Consider the following 18,726-nt stretch of genomic DNA (forward strand, 5'->3'; position numbering starts at 1 on the left):
GTTTCTTAATGTCCTTCGAACATTAAGTTCGAAGTTGTGACTATTATAACCATATTTTGAAAATATGATTTCAAGTAACTCAAATAGAAACTTTAAAAGTACATCTTAAGAGGGCTGCATCACATCAAGACACTAATTTTTGAATCACACTTACTAGCTCTTCTAGTTATAGATATATCCTATTGAGGCCGGGCGCGGTGGCTCACGCTTGTAATCCCAGCACTTTGGGAGGCCGAGGCGGGCGGATCACAAGGTCAGGAGATCGAGACCACGGTGAAACCCCGTCTCTACTAAAAATACAAAAAATTAGCCGGGCGTGGTGGCGGGCGCCTGTAGTCTCAGCTACTCGGAGAGGCTGAGGCAGGAGAATGGCGTGAACCCGGGAGGCGGAGCTTGCAGTGAGCCGAGATCGTGCCACTGCACTCCAGCCTGGGCGACAGAGCGAGACTCCGTCTCAAAAAAAAAAAAAAAAAAAAAAAAAAAAAAAGATATATCCTATTTAACAGTGACTTACGTTTCCTAAGGTTTTGTTCTTCATCTGAAGGTACAGATGACATTTATTTTGCAAGACTTTTGGATTTTTAAAAGGATCAAACAAGGTAACAAATGTAAACCATCATAATGCATGACCTGATAAATATTAACTGTTACTCATCTTCTGTCCTGGCAGCAAAAACCTAACTGATGTTTGCTATGCACTATTTTTGAACTAGGAACTAGAAATTAAAGTAAAAGTGTATATGTTGTGATTTCAACAAATCAACTGTATATCATCTTTTGCATTTAGAAAAGTGAACATTTTGATTTGATTACTCTTTTTTAAATTTAATTTAATTTTATTTTATTTTTATTATTATTATACTTTAAGTTTTAGGGTACATGTGCACAATGTGCAGGTTTGTTACATATGTATACATGTGCCATGTTGGTGTGCTGCACCCATTAACTCGTCATTTAGCATTAGGTATATCTCCTAATGCTGTCCCTCCCCCCTACCCCCACCCCACAGCAGTCCCCAGAGTGTGATGTTCCCCTTCCTGTATCCATGTGTTCTCATTGTTCAATTCCCACCTATGAGTGAGAACATACGGTGTTTGGTTTTTTGTCCTTGCAATAGTTTACTGAGAATGATGGTTTCCAGTTTCATCCATGTCCCTACAAAGGACATGAATTCATCATTTTTTATGGCTGCATAGTATTCCATGGTGTATATGTGCCACATTTTCTTAATCCAGTCTATCCTTGTTGGACATTTGGGTTGGTTCCAAGTCTTTGCTATTGTGAATAGTGCCGCAATAAACATACATGTGTATGTGTCTTTATAGCAGCATGATCTATAGTTCTTCAGGTATATACCCAGTAATGGGATGGCTGGGTCAAATGGTATTTCTAGTTCTAGATCCCTGAGGAATCGCCACACTGACTTCCACAATGGTTGAACTAGTTTACAGTCCCACCAACAGTGTAAAAGTGTTCCTATTTCTCACATCCTCTCCAGCACCTGTTGTTTTCTGACTTTTTAATGATCACCATTCTAACTGGTGTGAGATGGTATCTCATTGTGGTTTTGATTTGCATTTCTCTGATGGCCAGTGATGATGAGCATTTTTTCATGTGTTTTTTGGCTGCATCAATGTCTTCTTTTGAGAAGTGTCTGTTCATGTCTTTTGTCCACTTTTTGATGGGGTTGTCTGTTTTTTTCTTGTAAATTTGTTTGAGTTCAGTGTAGATTCTGGATATTAGCCCTTTGTCAGATGAGTAGGTTGTGAAAATTTTCTCCCATTTTGTAGGTTGCCTGTTCACTCTGATGGTAGTTTCTTTTGCTGTGTAGAGGCTCTTTAGTTTAATTAGATCCCATTTGTCAATTTTGGCTTTTGTTGTCATTGCTTTTGGTGTTTTAGACATGAAGTCCTTGCCCATGCCTATGTCCTGAATGGTATTGCCTAGGTTTTCTTCTAGGGTTTTTATGAGTTTAGGTCTAACATGTAAGTCTTTAATCCATCTTGAATTAATTTTTGTATAAGGTGTTAAGGAAGGGATCCAGTCTTGAAATTAGGAAATCTAAGAATCAGGCCATGTCTGATTAACTATGTTCTTACACTTAATCTGGGCCTCATTGTTAGCCATCTTAATTTAAAAAGTTATCACTATTTACATAGCTCTCTAAAAATAATTAATTTAAAAATTAATCTGTTGGAAAATAAAGTACTAAAATATGAATAGGATTGAAAAAAGACAAAACTCATGTTCAGAAGAAAATAATAAAATTAATCATAATTTCCTTTTGTTTTTACCTTAAAAATTATCTACATTAATGGTTATTTGAGTGTCAGAGAAATGTATGTTTTTATAGCCATTATTTGCCTTGTGTATTCTAATGCAAATTAAACAAAATGAAAACAAAACTAATATTTTGAAACATAAAGGATGGAGACTTTCATATATACTATATAGTTAAGTGCTTAACAGTGCTTTTTATTCAAATGGAATTTTACAAACTTGAATGTGTGCAAGTGTACATTAAATCCCACAAATTATTTGCTATTAGAATGGCTAGGATTCTTAGATGATAGTAGTTTTGACTTATTTGACTTTGTCAATAATGTAATAAATATATCAATTTATAAATTCTCAATGACTTTTAAAAATGTGTTTATTTTTAAAACTTTCTGATTACTAATTTTGCCATCTGCTGATAGGTGAATAAAGATCAACAGTATGGAGACCTGCGTTCATAATCAACTGAAGAGAACAAAAAGGCTGATCCTCCATCCAGTAAGACAGAATTTTCTTAAGTAGGTTAGAGAGGTTAAATTATTTCATTTAAAATAAAGTATATAGTTTTGTCAAATCAAGTTTAGCCTAAAGCTGCCTCCTTCTGGAGTCTCAGGGCCTATTCTGGCTCAGGAGGCTGCCCGATTTGTGAATCTTTCATTACTCAATTAAACTCCTTTAAATTTAATTCAGCTAAAGTTTTTCTTTTAACAGTTTATAAGCCTGTTTCAAACAAAAAATTTTCATTGATGAAGGGTTTAGCGTGTGTGTGAACAAAAAAAGTGTAGTGTAGTGAGGAAAAATAAGTTTTAGAGTCAGAGGCTCTAACTGCCTGCCCTTAATAAGTGTAATATAGCAGGGATAATGTATATTTACTGTGTTATCATCAGTAGGTGTAGCTGTGGCCAAGTATGCCATGTTAACACTCTCATTATCTTTGTGGTGCAATGGCTATTTAATAGTGCATGTCATAGACTCTTCATGGTCGCATGGCCTTGCCCTTATTACATACCCTGCTAATGTAGTCTACCACTATAACTGGGCCTTAATATGTTTTTTTTTTGTAAGAAGGAAGCTAACCTTTGTTTGATGTCCATTTACTAGAAACCATTCTATATGCATATATATACATAATGTCTTCCTAAAGTATTTGTATAATACCATGAAGTAGTTATTATTGATTCTCATTTTTAACAAATAAAGTAAGGCTAAGAAAATTTTACTTTTTTTACTTCTGTCTCTCTCACTTTCTTTCTGTCTCTCATACACACCTGAGCATGTGCACACACACATACTGTAGGAAATCTTGTGGAGTTTATCTGATGTTTGCATCACTATCTTGAGCTAAATGCTGACTCTTCACCAGTTTTATAATATGTGCATTTTTCATTTAGTCATAATGAGAAAAATACATGTAATTCTTACACATACTCCATAAATGAAAAAATTGAGCACTAGAGAGCTTAAGTATCTTATTATTAAAAAAAAAAAATTACATGGTAGAACAGGGATTTCACCATAGGATCATTTGACACAAAAGCTTCAGCTCTAACAACTACTCTACTGGTACTTCTGATGAGACACAGGTTACAGTTCAAGCGTGGTCAGATATATGTAACTGCAGTTCATCCAGATAAAAATAGGGCTCCTGTTCAATCTCAAATAAAATGAATTAATATCTCTGATATTAAAGGATATTAATCCTAATGGAATGTAGAATTTTTTATTCATATTGCATTAAAGTATAATAAAAGTAAAACTTATAATATCTACATTCTGTTGTTATATAGTGATTGAATTAAACTTTTTTGGCAAATTCTAAAAGAATAGAACTTTGATTCTTATTTTCATTTATGTGCTGAGCAGTGAATATTAAAAAACACTTTAAAAACTTGTGCTTTTATGTTTGAGTCTTACTATATTTCACATTTCATTACTTTTTGTTAATTCTTTATTTCAGAATGTAAATATTATTGTCATTCTGGTCAAAAATAATTTTTAAAATTTCACCATGAATAACATTTTGCATGTTTTTCAATAGATTAATATTCTTTCCACTGTGTACATGCATATAAATAATTACTGTTCATGAGAAATATATTGAAATATGAAAAGAGGAAGATAAGAATGCCTTATCTGAGTCTATGAATATATTAAAATTTTAAGAATATGTTGGTTATTATATCTGACAATCAAACGGATAATTTAAGTATAAACATCTACTTTTCTATTCATTTATTCATCAATTTATACAAAAACATACACACATGCATACATATATATGTGTAGGAATCATAGATGTATATATGCATATGTCATATATAAACACATTTATATACAGTATGTGTGTGCTTGCAGATACACAGATTCACACACAGAGATACACACATACACAGACAGAAAGAGAAGACACAGATTAATTTAGTCCCAATAATTATTTAACTATCTAGGATAGCAGATTTTACAAATACTGCAAAGAAATAATGTTATCCTTGCCTTGTAGGGCATCATAATGAAGATGGACAGACAACAAAATTATTGCTATCAAGAAATATTGAAAATATGCTCGTATTAAGTTGGGATTCTCCAGGGAAACAAACCTAATTGAATGTGCATATGTGTTTGTATGTATATTTGTGTGTGTATACATATACATGTGTGTGTTATATTATACACACGTATATCAATTTAAGGCATTGGCAAATTATTATGGAGGCAAGCAAGTTACAAGGTCTGCAGTATGAGCTGGAAACTGAAGATCGAGAAAACTGTTGTTTTATTTCCACATGAGTGTGAAGATCTGTAAACCAAGAGAGCTGATCACGTTTTTCTAGTCATAAGGCCCCAGACTTGGGACCCGAGAAGAGCCAATGTTTCAGTTAAGTCTAAAGGCAAGAAAAAAGCCAATATCCCCATTTGAAGGCCACCAGGCAGGAAGAATTCTTTTTTACTGGATGTGGGATCAGCCTTTTTGTTCTTTTCAGGCCCTAATCATTATTTGGAAGGCTACTTTAGGTTGAAGGACACTTCAATATCAAGAGAACTATCTAACCAACAAAAATTGCTTTCCAACATGATCTAGTAGATTGAAAAACTGGCCACAATTCTTCATTCCTTCTTATGTTTATGCCCATTTAATGTGGCTTTTATTTATTTTTTGTTTTTTGCCTCAAGTGGTGGGGTTTCTTTTTCCTTCTCTTTAATTTGAGTTGACTATGTGATTGGCTGGCAATAGAATGCAATATAAATGACAGTCTGTCAATTCTGATCCTAGAGCCCAAAATCTGGAGTCACTTCCACTCTTTACTTTGAATTTTGTGCAGTTGCCACTTAAAAAAGTTTTAGCTGGCCTGCTGGGGATTGAAAGACCACAGAGGGCAAACACATTTGCCCAAATAAGGCCAGCCCAACTGCCAAATCACAGAAGCATGAGTTAAACAAATGGTTATTGTTTTAAACCACTTAATTTTGGAGTGGTTTGTCACAAAGCAAAAGCTAACTGATATACATGGTCAATATCTTTCTGGCAGAGGAGTAGGACATTAGTTTTATCATGTAGGCAATCTAAATTCACTTAAACTATATATAAAATTAGTTTGACACTTTATTTAATTATAAGATGAACTTCTTTTCACCCAAGTATATTAGACAAGCCACAGGTGTCAAGTCAGTCTTGCCTCTTTATAGTCTATCTTAACATGAAGATCCATTGTGGTTTTAGTCTTTCGTGAGTTCTAGCTTTCTGATGCTGCCGTATAAGCACCACGAGACTTTGATTATCCAGCTTACTTTTGAAATAATCACTATAAACCTGACTCCTGTTTAATTTTTTTTTTTTTTACATTAGAATGCCACACAGTTGTCTAAGGCAGGGCCCATGGAATGATACAGGTCTGTGGCCTGTTAGGAACTGGGCCACACAGCAGGAGGGAGAGCAAGCATTATGGTTTGAGCTCTGCTTCCTGTCAGATCGGTGGCTGCATTAGATTCTCATAGGAGTGAAAACCTTATTGTGAACTGCGCATGTGAGAGATCTAGGCTGCGCACTCATTATGAGAATCTAATGCCTGATGATCTGAGTGATCTGAAGTACAACGGTTTCATCCTGAAACCATTGCCCCCACCCCAACCCCCACCTCCATGAAAAAATTTTCTTCCACCTTTCAGGAAACTGGTCCGTGATGTCAAAATCGTTGGGGACCAATGGTCTAAGATGTCTAAAGGAAGAAAGAAATTCTTCTGCATAAAACATTTGGTATATTTTTAGGTAGACCTAGTGTAAGTCCAGATTGAGAGGCTTTGCAGTGTTTCACATAGTTGCCTTTTTTTGTGTGTAGACTCTGTGTATGTGTGCAAGTATATGAGTGCATCAAATAATGAATAGTAATATAAAACAAATTGCCTTTCTTATTGTCTAATGTTAATTAAAACCAAATGTCTCTTCCAAAATGCAGCTAATATGCTTTAATTATTCTGTATTGTGCAGATGTGACAAAAGGGAACATGCAATTATTAAGCGGAAAAAGTACACATTGTACCAATAATTGTCCATAATGTGAAATACTATTGCTTTTCCCCTGTGAATAACTTGAATCCTTGCCAAATAATCCACTCCATGACATTTAAATGATGTAAATTATTCTTTCACAATAATATGTATTTAAAATTACCTTTTATTGAGTTTAACAGAAACATGTTTATTTCCATTTTCCTTCTTTCCATAGTTTGAAATAATACAAAGCCACAATATGTTTTTAATGTTTTCTACTGGCATAAATTTTAATCATAAAAATGGGTGTTACTATACAGAATATAGAGCTTTGGAAGCAGTTAGAATTAGATTTCAATGCTAATATTTTCTATTTAAATGTAAGCAAATCTCTTACCTCACTGAGATTAATTTTCTTGGGGTAAGAATACCTATACCTACAAGGATATTGCATGTGAAGGGGCTGATGAACAGATAGCAGGTATAAGGTGGCTAAGTCACAAATAACCTTTCTTATAATGCTTAATGATTAGGAAATAGAAACAAAATCCATTAAGATAAACTCAAATTCTCAAATATCTGAATTATTTCTCAATCTCTCACTGTCTTAAATTATCTTCCTTTGCCTTTTCAATTATTTATTCTATCAGTGAACCCTTACTCTCCTTCTAGTGAAATTATATGAGAAATACTTGAATAGTATTTCTCACTTAACTAAATGCTGACATATCAGAAAGAAACTCTAAATAAAATACAAGGGTTTCCTGAAAGACAGCTACTATCTTCCTTAGACTTTTTTCTCTCCAAAGGAGGAAGCTGATTTTCTCTAAAGTGATGTTGAAAAAGATCATTGAAAGAAGACCATGAAACAGAGACTGCTTTTCAGCGCAATTTTGGTGGTCATTTTTCTGCAGCTCTGTTCCCTTCTCCATTTTTTAGTATCCTGAAAGTCAGGTGTCAACTCTGGGAATGGCTTTTTGATTCTGACATAAATTCTCATGGCGGTTTTGAATATACAGGCTTAGTTAATCAGTTCATTATTCTTGTGGGAATTATTTGTGGACCCCCAGTTAGAATCTGGTTTTTAGCCATCAGTTTGCAATCACTTAATTCCCAGAACTGAATTACTTCCTTTTTTAAACATCTAGGATGTTTTCTGTTTTTTGCACTACACCCTGACAGATAAGGTTTCAAAATGTTTTTGAAAAGGCAATGTGTTTGCCCAACATAGTGGGACTGTAGGAAAGAAATGAGGATAGAGAGGTAGACTGGATTCAAATTAAAGGGATTGTTCACTGTGTTGGTAAGGAATTAATTTTAAACTCATGACAAGCCACAAGAAGCTTTTGAACATAGTGGCAGCATGATCAATGTGTGTTTTAGAAAAGTGATTCTAGAATCTGCACATGGAGTAAATGGAAGGATGCCAGACTGAAAGCAAGTGGTCTGATCTGATGGGACCTGTTGGAGCTGGCATCAGCTATCATTGGATCAAAGATAATCTTCTGAGATAACAGTCCTTTCAAAAATGATAGGCATAAATTGCTTTCAATACAGCTAAAAAAATCCAAGAAGAAAATTTTTATTTGATACCATAGCCAATAGTTGCCATTTTACTTAACGCTTTAAAGAAATATCCATAACAGGCATTTTAAAATAAACATAATATACTGTTCTAAAGAGAAGAAATACATTTTCAGGCTGACAACATGGGCATGGAAATATGTAAATAAATGATGTAGAAGATATATATATCAAGTGTTCTCTCTGACAGAGTTCTTGGCAAATATATCAGTTCTTTTTTTTTTTTTTTTTTTTTGAGACGGAGTCTTGCTCTGTACCCCAGGCTGGAGTGCAGTGGCGCGATCTCGGCTCACTGCAAGCTCGGCCTTCCGGGTTCACGCCATTCTCCTGCCTCAGCCTCCCGAGTAGCTGGGACTACAGGAGCCCGCCAACACACACAAAAAAATATATCAGTTCTTAAAGCTTCAGCATATCAGTTGTCTTCAATAAACCAGTAGAGCATTTGCAGAATCAAAAAACATTCAATGAAACCAAGTGCCTGACCTTTTATAAGTCTTTGGTACACACTGGTTCTTTTATTTTCCAGTATCCCTACAACACAGAAAGACTCTGATATTCCAAGCCAAAGCTAGGCATATTCTGAGGTAGAATGTGTCCATAGGTACAGATATTTTGTCTGTGGAGTACCAACAACTATATGGCCTTTGAACAAGCTGACATAAGTGTCATAAAAGAAAATAAGTACTCCCTGATGATTCGGGAAAAGGAAGAATTCTATAAATCTAACCAATCCTACTGAAACTATTCCTAAAACTCAAGGAGGAAAGACTCTTCCCTAACACATTTTACAAGGCCAGCATCAATCCTCATAGCAAAAACTGGCAGACACACAATGAAAAAAAGAAAACTTCAGGTCAATATCTCAGTGAACATAGAAAAATCCTCAACAAAATACTAGCTAACTGAATCCGGCAGCATATCAAAAAGATGATTCACCACAAACAAGTAAGCTTTATTCCTGCGATGCAAGGTTGGTTCACCATACACAAATAAATAAATGAGACCCACCATATAAACAGAATCAAGAACAAAAACAATGTGATCATCTTAATAAATGCAGAAAAAGCTTTTGATAAAATCTAACATCACTTCATGATAAAAACCCTCAGCAGATTAGGCATTGAAGGAACATACCTCAAAATAATAAGAGCCATCTATGACAAAACAACAGCCTGCTTTATACTGAACAGGCAAAAGCTAGAAGCATTCTCCTTGAGCACTAGAACAAGACAAGGATGCCCACCCTCACCCTGCCTATTCAATGTACTACTGAAAGTTGTAGCAAAGCAATGAAGCAAAAGGAAGAAATAAAAGGCATCCAACTAGGAAAAAGAGAAAGTCATACTGTCTTTCTTTGCTGATGATATGATTCTATACCTAAAAAACCCTACAGACTCTGCCAAAAGGTTTATAGCTAATAAAAGCTTCAGTAAAGTTTCAGATACAAAATCAATATGAAAAATCAGTCGTACTTCTACACACCAGTAACATTAAAGCTAAGAGCCAAATCAAGAATGCTATCCAACTTACAATAGTCACAGAAAAAAATAAGTCACCTAGAAATACAGCTAGCAAAGGAGATAAAAGATATCGACAAGGAGAACTATAAAACATTTCTAAAATAAATCAGAGATAACACAAATAAATGGAAATATATCCCAGGCTCGCAAGTTGGAAAAATCAGTATCATTAAAATGGCCATACTGCCCAAAGCAATTTACAGATTCAGCACTATTCCTAATAAATTACCAATGTCATTTTTCACAGGATTAGAAAAAACTATTCTAAAATTCATGTGGAACCATAAAAGAGCCTGAATAGCCAAAGCAATCTTAAACAAAAAGAAGTAAGCTGGAAGTATCATATGACCCAACTTCAAACTATACTATAAGGCTACAATAATCAGAACAGCATGGTACTGGTAGAAAAGCAGACACATAAGCTGAAGGAATACAAAACTCGCAAATAAAGCCACACAACTACAACCATCTGATCTTTGACAAAGTTAACAAAAATAAGCAATGAGAAAAAAAGTCCCTGTTCAACAAATGGTGCTGGGAAACTGGCTATTCATATGCAGAAGAATGAAACTGGACCCCTACATCTTCACCATGTACAAAAATTAACTCAAGATAGATTTAAAACAACTGTAAGACCTTGAACTATAAAAATTCTAGAAGAAAACCTAAAAAATACCCTTCTCCATATTGGCCTTGACAAGGAATTTATGGCTAAGTCCTCAAAAGCAATTGCCACAAAAACAAAAATTGACATGTGGGACCCAATTAAGCTAAAGAGCTTCTGTGAACAGCAAGAAAAACTACTGAGAAAGTAAACAGACAACCCACAGAATGGGAGAAAATATTCACAAACAATGCATCTTAAAAAGGCCTAATATTCAGAAGATATAAATAATTTAAACAATCCAACAAATAAAAACCAAATCACCTCATTAAAAGAGGGCCAAAGACATGAACAAACAGAAGATATACCAGCAGCCAACAAACATCTGAAAAAAAAATTCATCTTCCCTAATCATCAGAAAGATGAAAATAGAAAACACAATGAGATGCCATCTCAAACCTGTCAGAATGGCTTTTGTTAAAAAGCCAAAAAAAATAGCAAAACTCCTAAAACCCAAGGATGAGGTTGCAAAGAACAAGACTGATGTAAATTAGCTCAGGCACTGTGGAGAGAAGTTTGGAGATTTCTCAAAGAGCTGACATGAATTACCATTCTACCCAACAATGCCATTACTGTGTATATACCCAGAGGAAAATAAGTCATTCTGCTAAAAAGAACAGGTACCCATATGTTCATTGCAGCATTATTCACTATAACAAAGACATGGAATTAACCCGGTTGCTCATCAATGATATCATGCCTAGTGCCAGGTTCCAGCCAATGATGGGGTCCGAAGGGAGTGGTGGATGAGTGGCAGATAACTGAAAGAACACTTGGGGCATAGACAGATGAAGTATGGTTTTATTCAGCAGCTCTCTCATCAGCAGCTCACTCACACTAGCTCTCTCATCAACAGCTCTCTCACATTTTCCATCTCTGTCTCGGCCACCTGCTCTGGCTCTGTGATTTCTGCTGCTCCCACACACAGCTGCACAACCAGCTCTCCCTTACAGGGTCAGCAGCTTCACTCTCTCCCTCTCAGGGCACAAGCTGAGCCATGTCCTGCCTTTCCACTGTCTCTCTGCAAGATAGACATCTCTGACTCTCTCTCTTTCTCTGGGAGTGCCCTGAACCAAGACCGGACAGTATCAGCAGGGCAGTTATACCTTTTACAAATAATAGGCTCTGAGCCAGGTATGAACTTACACAAGCAGGTTATATAACAAGTGGAATTATGCACCTGTGCTCCAATCCCATTGAGTCATGCAGGATGTTATCTCAGCATACTCTTGACCAAAGCACATCCATGTACCTTACATATGGTGTATTGAATAAAGAAAATGTGGTACATATATATCATGAAGTACTACACAGTCATACAAAAGAATGAAATCATTATCCTTTGCAGCAACATAGATGCATCTGGAAACCATTATCCTAAGTAAACTAATGCAGAAATAGAAAACCAAGTACTTCATGTTCTCATTTATAAGTGGGAGCTAAACGTTTGGTATGCATGGTCATTAACAATGGGAACAATAGACACTGGAGAATACAAGAGTGGGGAGAGAAGGGGTAAGAGTTGAAAAAACTACGTATTGGGGATAAGAATTCTGGAAGATGGCCGAATAGAAACAGCTCCAGTCTGCAGCTCCCAGCGAGACCAACGCAGACGGTGGGTGATTTCTGCATTTCCACCTGAGGTACCCAGTTCATCTCATTGGGACTGGTTAGGCAGTGGCTGCAACCCATGGAGAGTAAACATTTGCTGACAACAAATCAAACAACTCAATTCAAAAATGTATGAAGGGGGCCTGGTGCAGTGACGCACGCCTGTAATCCCAGCACATTGGGAGTCTGAGGTGGGTGGATCACGAGGTCAGGAGTTTGAGACCAGCCTGGCCAACATTGTGAAACCCCGTCTCCACTAAAAATGCAAAAATTAGCTGGGCATGGTGGCATGCACCTGTAATCCCAGCTACTCAGGAGGCTGAGGCAGGAGAATCGCTTGAACCCGGGAGGCAGAGGTTGCAGTGAGCCAAGATCATGCCATTCCACTCCAGCCTGGGTGACAAGAGCAAAACTCTGTCTCAAAAAAATAAAAAAAGAAAAAGAAAATAAGTGTTGTAAGGATGTGGAGAAATTGGAAACCTTGTGCACTGTTGGTGGGAATGGAAAGATACAGCCACTGTGGAAAATGGTATGGAGGCTCCTCAAAATATTTAACATAGAATTATATGTAGTAATTCCGCTTCTGTGTATATACCAAAAAAAACTCAAAGCAGTTGTGTTTTTTTTTTTTTTTTTTTTTTTTTTTTTTTTTTTTTTTTTTGAGACAGGGTCTCACTCTGTCACCTAGATTGGAATGCAGTAGTATGATCATGGCTCACTGCAGCCTTGAACTCCTGGGCTCAAGCCATCCTCCTGCCTCAGCTTCCCCAGTAGCTAGGACTATAGGCATATACCACTGCGTCTGGCTAATTATTTTATTTATTTATTTATTTATTTATTTATTTAGAGACGGAAGCTCGCTCTGTTGCACAGGCTGGAGTGCAGTGATGCAATCTTGGCTCACTGCAACCTCCGCCTCCCAGGTTCCAGGGATTCTCCTGCCTCAGCCTCCCGCGTAGCTGAACTACAGGCGCCCGCCACCACTCCCGCTTGGCTAAGTTTTTATGTTTTTAGTAGAGACGGAGTTTCACCGTGTTAGCCAGGATGGTCTTGGTCTCCTGACCTCGTGATCCACCCGCCTTGGACTCCCAAAGTGCTGGGATTGCAGGTGTGAACCATTGCGTCCAGCCATTTTTTTTTTTTTTTTTTTTTTTTTTGAGAAGAAGTCTTGCTCTGTAGCCCAGGCTGGAGTGCAGTGGTGCGATCTCAGCTTACTGCAGCCTCCACTTCCTCGGGTTCAAGCGATTCTTCTGCCTCAGCCTCCCGAGTAGCTGGGATTACAGGTGCATGCCACTGCACATGGCTAATTTTTTACATTTTTAGTAGAGACAGGGTTTCACAATGTTGGCCAAACTGGTCTTGAACTCCCAACCTCAGTAATCTGCCTGCCTCAGTCTCCCAAAGTGCTAGGATTACAAGTGTCAGCCACTGCACCCATGCATCTGGCTAATTTAATTTTTTTTTTTTAATAGAGACAGAGTCTCAATTTGTTGCCCAGGCTGGTCTCAAACTCCTGGGTTCAAATGATTCTCCTGCCTCAGGCTCTCAAAGTGCTGCGATTACAGGCGTGAGGCAGCTTTATTTATAATAGCCAAACCTGGGAACAATATAAATAATTTCCATCAACGGGTGAATGGATAAACAAATTGTAGTATTTATTTATTTATTATTATCTGAGACAGAGTCTTCCTCTGCTGCTCAGGCTGGAGTGCAGTGGCACGATCTTGGCTCACTACAACCTCTGCCTCCTGGGTTCAAGCAACTCGTGCCCCAGCCTCCCAAGTAGCATGTGCCATCACACCTGTCTAATTTTTGTATTTTTACTGGAGATAGGTTTTCACCAAGTTGCCCAGGCTGGACTCGAACTCCTGGCCTCACGTGATCCACCAGCCTTGGCCTCCCAAAGTGCTGGGATTACAGGTGTGAGCCACCATGTCCAGCCTTTTGTTGTTGTTGTTTTTTGAGACAGGGTCTCACTCTGTTGCCCAGGTTGGAGCATACTGGCAGGATCACAGCTCATTGCAGCCTTGACCTTCTGGATTCAAGCGATCCTCCCACCTCAGCGTCCCGAGTAGCTGGGAGTACAGTCTTGTGCCATCATGCCTGGCTAATTTTTGTGTTGTTAGTAGAGTTGGGGTCTCACCATGTTACCCAGGCTGGTCTCGAACTCCTGACCTCAAGTGATTCACCCACCTTGGCCTCCCACAGTGCTAGGATTACAGGTATGAGCCACCGCACCTGGCCCCAAATGATTTTTCTGTATCTATTGAGATCGTATGGCTTTTCTCTTATTTCTCTTTTCTTCCTTTTCTTTTTTTTTAAGAGTGGGTCTTGCTTTGTTGCCCAGGCTGAAGTGCAGTGGTTCAATCATAGCTCACTGCAGCCTCGACCTCCTGTGTTCAAGTGATTCTTCCACATCAGCCTCCCAAGTAGATGGGAGGCACATGCCACCATGCCAGGCTAATTTTTTTGTAGAGATGGGGTTTCGCCATGTTGTCCAGGCTGGTCTCAAACTCCTGGACTCAAGTGATCTGCCCACCTCAGCCTCCCAAAATGCTGGGATTACAGGTGTGAGCCTCTGCACCCAGCCTGCTTTTTCTCTTTTAATCTGTTTATGTATATATTATATTTACAGATTTTTTCCTAACATTAGTCACCTTTGTATTCCTAGGATAAACTCAGCTTGCTCATGACAAATTGCCACTTCAATACATTGTTGAATTTGGTTTGCTAATAATTTGTAGAGTTTTTTGCATTTGGCTTTCTTGTTGCTGACTTCAAATTAAACTGCTTCTATCTTTCTGAGGGAACTGAGGGTGATTTTCTTTTTTGTTTTTTTTTGAGACAGAGTCTTGCTCTGTCACTCAGGCTGGACTGCAATGGCGCGATCTCAGCTCACTGCAACCTCTGCCTCCCAGGTTCAGGTGATTCTCCTGCCTCAGCCTCCTGAGCAGCTGGGACTACAGGCACGCACCACCATGCCCAGATAATTTTTGTATTTTTAGTAGAGATGGGGTTTCACCATGTTGGTCAGGCTAGTCTTGAACTCCTGACCTCAGGTGATCTGCCTGCCTCAGCCTCCCAAAGTGCTTAGATTACAGACGTAAACCACCACGCCCAGCCAATGAAAAAAAAATTTTTTTTTCTTTTTTTTTGAGAAAGAATTTCACTCTTGTTGCCCAGTGTTGCCCAGGCTGGAGTGCAATGGCACGATCTCAGCTCACCGCAACCTCCGCCTCCTGGGTTCAAGTGATTCTCCTACCTCAGCCTCCTGAGTAGCTGAGATTACAGGTATGTGCCACCATGCCTCGCTAATTTTGTATTTTTAGTAGAGACGGGGTTTCTCCATGTTGGTTAGGCTGGTCTCGAACTCCCGAACTCAGGTGATCCGCCTGCCTCGGCCTCCCAAGGTTTTGGTATTACAGATGTGAGCCCCTGCCCCCAGCCTGAAAAACATTTTATTATGGAAAATATCCAACCATAAACAAAATTAGTGAGAACAGTATTATAAACCCTCATGTACTCATCACCCAGTTCCTTTTTGGTTTTTTTTTTTTGATATGGAGTCTCGCTGTGTCGCCACAGTGCAGTGGCGCTATCTTGGCTCACTGCAACCTCCACTTCCTGGATTCAAGTGATTCTCCTGCCTCAGCCTCCCAAGTAGCTGGGACTACAGGCACCTGCCACCACGTCCAGTTAATTTTTTTGTATTTTTAGTAGAGACGGGGCTTCATCATGTTGGCCAGGATGGTCTCGATCTCCTGACCTCGTGATCTGCCTGCCTCGGCCTCCCAAAGTGCTGGGATTACAGGCGCTCATCATCCAGCTTCTACAATAATTGATGACCAAATTTTTTCCTATATAGACCCACCCATTTTCTCTACTCACTTCCCAGACGACTTGGAAACAAATGGCAGACATCATATCCCTTTATCTGTAAATTAGTAATATCTCCAAAAGATAAGGATAACAAAATCCTATAATCCTAATCTATACATGTCATACATGCATCTAACAATATTGCAATAGAAATCTAAGAATACTGCAATAGAAAATATTTGGTCCAGCCGGGAACGGTCGCTCATGTCTGTAATCCCAGCACTTTTGGAGGCTGAGGCAAGCTCAACAGGAGGTCAGGAGTTTGAGACCAGCCTGGCCAATATAGTGAAACCCCATCTCTACTAAAAAATACAAAAATTAGCCAGGCGTGGTGGCGTGCACCTGTACTCTTGGCTACTTGGGAGGCTGAGGCAGGAGAATAGCTTGAGCCCAGGAGGTGGAGGTTGCAGTGAACCGAGACTGTGCCACTGCACTCCAGCCTGGGTGACAGAATGAGACTGTCTCAAAAAAAAAAAAGAAAAAAAGAAAAAAAATATTTGGTCCATTTTCACTCTTCTCCAGTTGTCTTATGTGATGCCTTTGTTGGTGGTATATGTTGTTCTGTTTTGTTAGGTTTGTTTGAATCAAGAGGCAAATGAAGACCTCACATTGTGACTGGTTGATCTCTGTCTCCCCACAGGTCGGCTTGAGGTTTGCAAGTCCCAGCTCCCACTGCCCCTGCCACCTGCCTTTCCCTTCTCAGGACATACACAGGACTGGGAGAAAACAGACTAAGTATTTGATATTACAGTATTGTTAAGTTTTTATATGTGCGGTATCTTAGGAGGGAACAGAAAGCAGCAGACACACCACTGACGATGGCTCCCAGTGCAGCAGGAGCCAAAGCCCTTGCTCTGTGGCTCCAGGGGCAGCCTGTGCAGGCCCAGCCTGGGGCTACTCATGCTCCCCAGCCCCACACGAGGCTCATCCCGTCTCAGCATAGGCTTCCTTCTTTCCACTGTTCCTGGAGACCCATCAGGCTGTCATGGGCCTTTGGTCCCTGCACAGTCCACTCCGGTGGCCACCAGGCTTCTGTGGCCATCATTTCCCGTGTGCACGTGGGAAAGAACTGGGCCAGGCTTCTAAGTTATCTAGACCTTCCTTTTTTTTTTTTTTTTTTTTTGAGACACAGTCTCACTCTGTCGCTCAGGTTGGAGCGCAGGTGGTACGATCTCAGCTCACTGCAACCTCTGCCTCCTGGGTTCAAGCGATTCTCTGCCTCAGCCTTCCAAGTAGCTGGGATTACAGGTGCACACCAACACAACCAGCTTATTTACCTGAAAGAGACAGACAGACTGGAACCAAGTTGGAAAACACACTTCAAGATATTATTCAGGAGAACCCAGATTCATAAAACAAATTCGTAGAGATCTACAAAGAGACTTAGACTCCCACACATTAATAGCAGGAGACCTTAACACCCCACTGCCAATATTAGACAGATCAACGAGACATAAAATTAAAAAGAATATTCAGGACTCGAACTCAGCTCTGGATCAAGTGGACCGAATAGATATCTACAGAACTCTCCCCACTAAATCAACAGATTATGCATTCTTCTCGGTGCCACATGGCCCTTATTCTAAAATCGACCACATAATTGGAAGTAAAACACTCCTCAGCAAATGCAAAAGAACTGAAATTATAACAGTCTCTCAGACCACACGGCAATCAAATTAGAACTCAGGATTAAAAAACTCACTCAAAACAACACAACTACATGGAAATCTAACAACCTGCTACTAAATGACTCCTGTGTAAAGAAAGAAAGACAGAAATCAAGAAGTTCTTTGAAACCAATGAGAACAAAGACACAATGTACCAGAATCTCTGGGACACAGCTGAAGCAGTGTTAAGAGGGAAATTTATAGCACTAAATGCCCACACCAGAAAGCTGGAAAGATCTCAACACCCTGACATCACAATTTTTTTTTTTTTTTTTTTTTTTTTGAGACGGAGTCTCGCTCTGTCGCCCAGGCTGGAGTGCAGTGGCACAATCTTGGCTCACTGCGAGCTCCGCCTCCCGGGTTCATGCCATTCTCCTGCCTCAGCCTCTCCCAGTAGCTGGGACTACAGGCACCTGCCACCACGCCCGGCTAAATTTTTTGTATTTTTAGTAGAGACAGGGTTTCACCATGGTCTCGATCTCCTGACCTTGTGATCTGCCCGCCTCGGCCTCCCAAAGTGCTGGGATTACAAGCGTGAGCCACCGCGCCCAGCCCACCCTGACATCACAATTAAAATAACTAAATGCCCACAACAGAAAGCTGGAAAGATCTCAACACCCTAACACCACAATTAAAATAACTAGAGAAGCAAGAGCAAACTAATTCAAAAGCTAGCAGAAGACAAGAAATAACTAAGATCAGAGCAGAACTGAAGAAGATAGAGACTCAAAAGAAAACCTTCAAAAAATCAATGAATCCAGGAGCTGGTTTTGAAAAAATTAATAAAATAGACAGCTAGCTAGAATAATAAAGACGAAAAGAGAGAATAATCAAATAGACACGACTTTAAAATGACAAACGAGATATCACCACTGACCCCATAGAAATACAAACTACCATCAGAGAATACTATAAATATCTCTATGCAAATAAACTGGAAAATGTAGAAGAAATGGATAAGTTCCTTGACATATACAACCTCTGAAAACTAAACTAGGAATAAGTTGAATCCCTGAATAGACCAATAACAAATTCTAT

The 18,726-nt window shown here is 38.9% G+C and overlaps 1 long non-coding RNA gene across 1 annotated transcript in view; it reads right to left on the minus strand.

Moving 5' to 3' along the window:
* The window catches only part of LOC129492510 (uncharacterized), a 453,042-nt gene that overhangs the window by 221,280 nt on the left and 213,036 nt on the right, over positions 1–18,726 (minus strand). The window lies entirely within an intron of this gene.

Source organism: Symphalangus syndactylus, chromosome 11 (genome assembly GCF_028878055.3).
Source record: "Symphalangus syndactylus isolate Jambi chromosome 11, NHGRI_mSymSyn1-v2.1_pri, whole genome shotgun sequence".
Lineage (NCBI taxonomy): Eukaryota > Metazoa > Chordata > Mammalia > Primates > Hylobatidae > Symphalangus > Symphalangus syndactylus.